Genomic DNA, 7270 nt, shown 5'->3' on the forward strand with positions numbered 1-7270 from the left:
GGAGCAATAAATAAATAAGTCTTCACTGATGCAAAAATAAATCGATTAATAATACTATTAGGTTTTCTGATCGAAATGCATAGCTAGGAAATAAAAATAAGCATCTTCATGAAAAGTTAACCGCGAGACCCACGTTGGGTTGTAAAGTTTCCTACATGCAGTTTTAATGCCTTTTGGTCTAAGTTTGACTAAGTTTGAATGAACTCAGGATATGAAAATATAGATAGAGTTATTCAGGTGTACCTTCCATTACTTAAAATAATAGAAGAATACCGGATGCAATCAATGCGTGCTCCGTATTTTGTTTTTAAGGATGAAACTTTTACGTTGGCATTATAAGCCTGGACTTACAGGAACAATTCCCAGCAAAATGTGTCTGAGCGCACACTTTGACATTCAAATTGAATACAGGCAAATGTAATGCAAAAATTTCAAGATTTAGTTGCAAAAGAAGGATACGAAAAGGACTCCCACTCGATGCCAGTGCTCTGTTTCTCGGTGTTTTGCATTTAAATAAGTTTCTGCTGCAACAATCGCAAAAAAGGAGCTTATGCCAGCTACTTACCTCACTTTTGCTGGAAAATGGGGAAAATAAATGTAAAATTTTCAAGCAGATGCATCGCAGAAATATTTACCAAAAATGAATTTATTCGCATAAAAGCTTTATATTGAAGAGCTGGAAAGGAAAGCTCGAATGGGTAAAAAAGCACTTAAATATTTCACATAATCGCCAAGTACACACAGTCAAATGTACAAGAGTAAAACGATAAATAAATTCAAATAAATGACGTAAGAATATGATCTTTATTCCAGCAAATCCCGAAGGCTTAAACTAGAAGTCAGGAAGTCCAAAGTCAGCAAGTTGCATGCAAGTACTCCCAGTTAATAACCATTTTTCCCGAAGAGACTATTCAATAAATGATTTCTGCTACCAGGTCAAAGTCACTAAACCAGAAAACACACAAAGTGAAATGTACAACAGCTGAAAAACAAATGGCGAAACAGGCCAACTTCCAACTTCCAACAGGCTACTAGGCAACTTTGGCTCTCATTCCCGGTGATTTATTTGGAATTCACTTTTGGGACTCAGTCCGCCGCTCGCTTATTGGTCTTTGTTTGCTGGCCTTGTCCACTAACCACCGCCCACTTCAGCCACCACCCACTCCTTCCACTTTTGCTCCCACTTTGTCTTCTTCTATTTCGTTATGGCCGTCAATTGAATTTGTTTTCATTGCATTTATTGCGGTGGCTACGTCTGCGTCTGCTCCTTGCTGACTGCTGGTTATTGTTAGGCGGTCGACTGACCTCAGTACATTATCTCTAAATAATTTATGTTTGTATACATTTTAATTTAATTTATTTGTCCGAGTCGGAATATTTGTTCATTTCACTTCCACTTCTATTCGATGTTGTTCTTGCCTGGGTGGGCTCCGATGGGTCTGATGTTTGGCCAGCAAACAGAAGGCCCATAATGTATAGACGCTCGCATACGTATACGTAATACGATGCTGTGTGCGGGGGAAAAGCCAATATTGATTGAGTAGCCGCAGCGTTGACCCGCTTCAGCAAATAAGTAAGATATCGTAAAAAGGCCTGGATGCCGTGTAATTGCTGATGCCATGTGTGTTCGCATATAACCCCAGATATATGGTCAGATAGTTTTTTATGTCCCGAAGATTGTTTCATTTGCTGCTCTCCTTCTGTTATAATGGAAATTGCACACTGGAGATTTTCGCATTCGTTGCGATTGATATGAAGCAAAATAAATAAATTACCTCTTGGCTCCATCAATTTCAAGGCAAAAATTGGGCTTGAACACAGGGAGAAAACGTGATTCGAAAAAATGCTTAAATCATTACACAAAAAAGCAAAGGACTCAAATCCTTATATCCCCAATTCAAACACAGTGCGCACAAAATAAATTAACTGCAACTTTAAGTGTTCAAGCACGATTTACTTAAAGTCGCCAGCTTTTTAATAAAGAACTTTCCGCGAATAAAAATTTTTTCCGAAGGTCTGCTAACTCTAACGCTCTGTAATCCGCATTAGCGGATGAAAACAAGAGACTTCGGCTTGTAAAAACATAAAATTCCAAAAACTAAAAACACAGCTGAAGGCTCTGGAATCGGAATTTTAAAAATGCTTTGTGAGGGAGCTTGTCAGTTGGCTTGTAGATTGAAAGCAAACGCAAATTGAAGAACAACTTCAGCATGTGCACATGCAGAGCTTAATGAGATGAGTTCTGCCAAGTGGCGTGTGTAATGTGACAGGGGCGTGGGGTGCGCCGGGGCGGTACTGATGGTACTGATGGTACTGATGGTACTGAAGGTTCTGAGGACACTGGGGGGTTTCCCGGCGGAGCGGCCTTCGTCTGGCTGCGGAGGAACAATAAAGCCCGGGGCCATTATCAACGAGGGCCCAGCAAATGTGACAATGCGAATGACACAAAAGCGCAACTGGATTAGCATCTGCCAGTCGGTGTCTCGATTCCAGTTTCCGCTTAGTCCCCTATTCATCCCTGTCCACGCCCACAATACAATCCGCCCACTTCCTCTCTCTTTCTGTGTAAGTGTGTCAGGACTCGCCATTGTACCGTGGATGCGCCTGCTAGCATCACTAGAAATGATTTAAATTCTTTCAAAATTTAGCTTACGGATTAACAATCATTTTAATTGTTTAATTGAAGTTGTATAGTTAAAATTGGTACCTCCTTTATTGCCGTATATCCCTTATACGATTTGAGGGCATTAACAACCTTATAGTAGGAGCAATCCTTAACTTTTTGTCCCATTGTACGCTTTTACATAGCAAATTTTACAACACGGGCGCAATTGTCGAATGCAAATGTAGCCTTGGCTTAACGAAATAAAAAGCAAGCTGAATAAAGTAAAGAACTGGCAGGGCAAACACGGAGAACTTCATCTCTGTCTCGGGCCGTCCTGGTAATGACAAACTTGTTTTCGAGCACTCACACTTCGATATTCTCGATCCGGAGGACGGAAATCTTGGCATGCACGCTGGGATTATGCATATCTTGCCAGTTCCTCGGCACTACTCGCTTTGCATGTCTCGCTGGGCAAATGGAATTCTGATGTATTGCCGCCTTTGTTTTATTAGCCCGCTCAACTATTTATTTCCATCGGAATTACTTGGGAGTGCTGCGTTTTAAGGTATGTTTATATTTATGTGGGGATCATATTTCGCACTCTCCGGATGGAGCGGTAATTTGCATGCCAGTCGCCATATGCTTGTTTGCCCTGCAGCCGCATGGACACCGGGCCAGTCCCGGTTCCAGTCCGTATCCATGGACTTCTGGTCGAGTGTTCTGCTCCGCTCTGTTCTGTGCTGTTCTCTGGGCCAAGTTTATGACTTTGCAAATTGTCGTAAACTTGCCAGCGGAGTTTGTGTTACATTCGGATTACGGCAGCAGCAGCTAACCTTAAGTCAGTTTCCATGTCAACAAGCCGCAGTGTTAAGAGCCTCGGATGGCCAGTTTCGAATGGCAGTATCCTCCCCGAATCCAATGGTCTGTAAACAAGTTGTCACCCATTTTGCCCCCGGAACACATTTCCCCGGGCCTCCTCCTCCTCCTCCTCCGCCTCCGCTCACCACATTGGCAATTAGTGATTGCTGTCAGAGGCATCAGACTCAGTGCAAACAACACCGTTTTCACCCAATTCCAAGGCCCAGTTAAGATACGATCCGCCCATGAAACCGTAATTTATATCGCTTTCCATTTGCTTACGGTTGCAATGGTTTTCCGCTTGAAAATTGCACCAACTTTGGTCATTGCAATTATTCCTTACCCCAAAGGATAGTCCTTTTAATAAAAAATACTGGTGGAACCTTTAGTTCAATATTCCTAATGCAATTTTGAAATATTTAGATAATATAATTTAATATGCATATACATGTAAGCATGAATGCTGTACATGAACATTTCGCTCAGTGCACTCAGCAATGCTCTACACATGGTTAATTCCTCTGGCAAACTTGGCACTCTGTCAAATGCTGGGCTCGGTCGACAGTTTTGTAAGTTTCATTCAGTCAATTTCACGGCCTTGACAAGATTGCAATATTGAGACGTTGTACGGCACATCCCCCCCGCCCCCACCAAGCCGATTCCCATCCGGCTCAGTCAGACGGAAAGCCCTGTGTAGCTGGAAAAGATGTCGGCAGCTTTTGCCGCGGAGGCGTCTGCTTGTTAGCGCTGATTTTATGCAGATTTCCACGGCAAATTTATGTAGAGCTACGCGGATACATTGTTGCCGATCCGCGGATCCAGGCTATCTTGTGGGGGGAGGTTCTTTGAGGGAAGGGACTGCTTACAAGTAGCGACAAAGTACACGAAGTGCACGTTTCATTTCAAATTGATTTATGCGCGACTTTCCCCTCTCCCATCGGGTCCCCCAGTGCGAAGAGTTTTGGCTCCGTATGCTTGATTACTTCCGGAATTGGTTCGCCCAGCAGCTGGCGGAGGCGGTGATCAGGACGGTCTTTATATGGTCGGCTCTATTTCGGGAGTTGTTAATAGATAATATATACTCATGGTTTTGATTAACAGTTAATATGATTGTTGGGTCATGCAGCCGCATGATATCTCATATTCTTTAATATTAAATAAGCCAAATTAGTGAGTGGTAGCAGTTGCGATGCCCATAGTGCAAACCGCTGCTCCCGCACGCATTTATCTGTACGGCGCTCATTCCTTGTTTGTTGTTGTTAGCTACCTACGTTAAGCTTGGGCGCTGCATTTCGGCTGCCTGCCCGCCAATTGCCTTTTCGTCGCGCTTCGGAAAAGACCAAACTTACTTACTTATTGTCGCTATCGTAAATTATCGCTATTTCGCAAAATAAAAACTGTCGTAATAAAAAACAAACTTTCTTCGGTTTTTTATTATTCGCAACAGCTATTGAAAAAGCTCAATAGCTAAACATTTGGTGACCCCGACGTGATCGTGTTAATTTGCATGCATTAATTAATGCACTTATCCCGTTTATAAATAAATATAAATACATTAAATCGCAATCGGTTGGACAAGTGAGTGGAGATTTCGGTGATAGTGGCTGTGTTTAAGCGAGCTAGCATTGCATATATACATACATTGCTACATATATCGTTGCGTGCATTGACCCCGCTTGCATTTTCGGCATCTATTTTGTGCTCATCTTCCCGCTGAACCGAATCAAAGGCGATTTGTTGCTATGCCCGCTGAAGGTGAAAAAAACAGGGTGACCTTTTTAAAGCGCAAAGCCAATGCGCTGTTCAGCAGGTTGCAGAGGCTACAAACGTCGCTGTCTAATGAGACGCTAAGCGGATACGACGAACCCACTCTTACGGTGAGGCTGGAGCAGATTGATGAGCTGCAAAGTGCCTTCAATGTTCTGCATACAGAACTGGAGGAATTGGACTTCGACGAAATTGGCAGTGAAATGAGCGAGTCTTTCGATGAATTCATCGTTGAATTCAAGGCTAGTGTGCGCGCGGAAATAGCCAAACGCAATGTGCATTTCGCGCCGCACTCAACGCTTGCGGAAGGTATTGTGCCCCACCAGTGTAGTGGTCCTCAAACGCAGCCGCGGCCGAGGCCGATGCCGTTGCCGCCTGTGCAGCTGCCAACGTTTGGCGGAGGCTACGCAAACTGGGCGGATTTTTACTCCGGGTTCACGAGCATAATCGACAGCCATCCGGACCTCTCCAACATTGAGAAATTTCTACATCTGCGGTCATGTTTGAGGGATTCAGCGCTGGAAACTATCCGATCATTGGAGATTTCAAACAGCAATTACGAAGTTTTTCAGGCGCACATCACCGAGATTCTGGGATTAAAGGTAGTACGCAATGGTTCAGTGGCATCGCTTCGGGAATTGTCGGACAAATTTAACGCTCACATTCGTGCGTTGAAGGGTTTGGGCACCACTGAGCAAATCGCTGGCTGCATCATAGTGCAAGTGCTGCTGCAAAAGCTGGATGCGGCGAGCCAAGCTAAGTGGGAGGAGCGCCTGGAGGATCCGGTCTTTGCCAACCTTATTCCGTCGTGGGAATCGATGGCTGCATTCCTGGAGCAGCGATGTAGGACTTTGGAGGCCGTGGATTGCGCCATGGCAACATATGCGCCAGGCGTTCAGGTGGCCAGAAATCGCTCGACGCTAGTTGCTACCACCCAAAATTCTCTTGGTTGCATGCTTTGCCATAGTGCAGAGCATGCCATATATTATTGCCCGCAATTTAGAGACTTAGCGCCAGTAGATCGGCTGCGCGAGGCAAAGAGACTAGCACTTTGCCTAAATTGCCTAAAGACAGGTCGAGCCGCTGCCGCACCTGTGGAATCAGGCATCATACGCTGCTCCATCTAGATGATCCGCCTTCCTCGCAGCCACATGTTCCGGTGTCTTCAAGCTCCCACACTGAGCCTTCTGCCCCGCTTTCGACTTCTTCTGTTCTAATTGCCCAGGATCTCGGTAGTGACCCTGTGCTACTAGCCACTGCAACCGTTCTAGTGCAGAATCGGTCGGGACTGTTCGTTCCCTGCAGGGCCTTGTTAGATTCTGGCTCTCAACGGCACTTGATCACCTCTCGGTTTGCAAATCAACTGCAACTTAAGAGGTCGAGGTCGTCCGGCTCCGTCACTGGAATCGGGGATTCCAATTTCGCGACTGATGGATTCTCGGTAGGAATTTCGATTCGGTCTGTCACTTCGGATTTCTCAACAAGCATAATAGCAGTTATCGCTCCCAATATCACGGATCGCCAGCCAAGGATTAATGTGGACATTGGGGACTGGAAGATTCCAGAAAACCTGCAGCTCGCCGACCCGGAATTTCATAAAGCTCAGCGTGTTGACCTGTTAATAGGAGCTAGCCTGTTTTATGAGCTGCTGTGCGTAGGTCAGATAAAGTTGTTGCCAGGACTGCCCCTGCTTCAAAAAACTCGTCTGGGCTGGGTCGTGTCTGGAGGCTGCGCGCGCCCTTGCGGTAGCGCCTTAATAGCTTCACGCGTTCCTTCTTCAGCCAGCATGGGAAACAGCATTGATGTTGATCTTGATTCACTTCTGCAGCGCTCCAAGTTGCGCACCCCAAAGCCTGGCGTAGCCGTGGGCAACGTCGTTCTTGTTAAGGACGAGAATCTACCCCCAATGAGATGGCCTTTGGCGAGAGTCATGCAGTTGATTCCTGGCAGAGACGGCGTCGCTCGAGTTGCAGAATTGAGGACCGCGTCTGGAGTAATAAGGCGGGCAGTGAACAAGCTGTGTCTGCTTCCCCTTGAGGA

The sequence above is a fragment of the Drosophila sechellia genome, chromosome 3R (genome assembly GCF_004382195.2).
Source record: "Drosophila sechellia strain sech25 chromosome 3R, ASM438219v1, whole genome shotgun sequence".
In the NCBI taxonomy this organism is placed as follows: domain Eukaryota; kingdom Metazoa; phylum Arthropoda; class Insecta; order Diptera; family Drosophilidae; genus Drosophila; species Drosophila sechellia.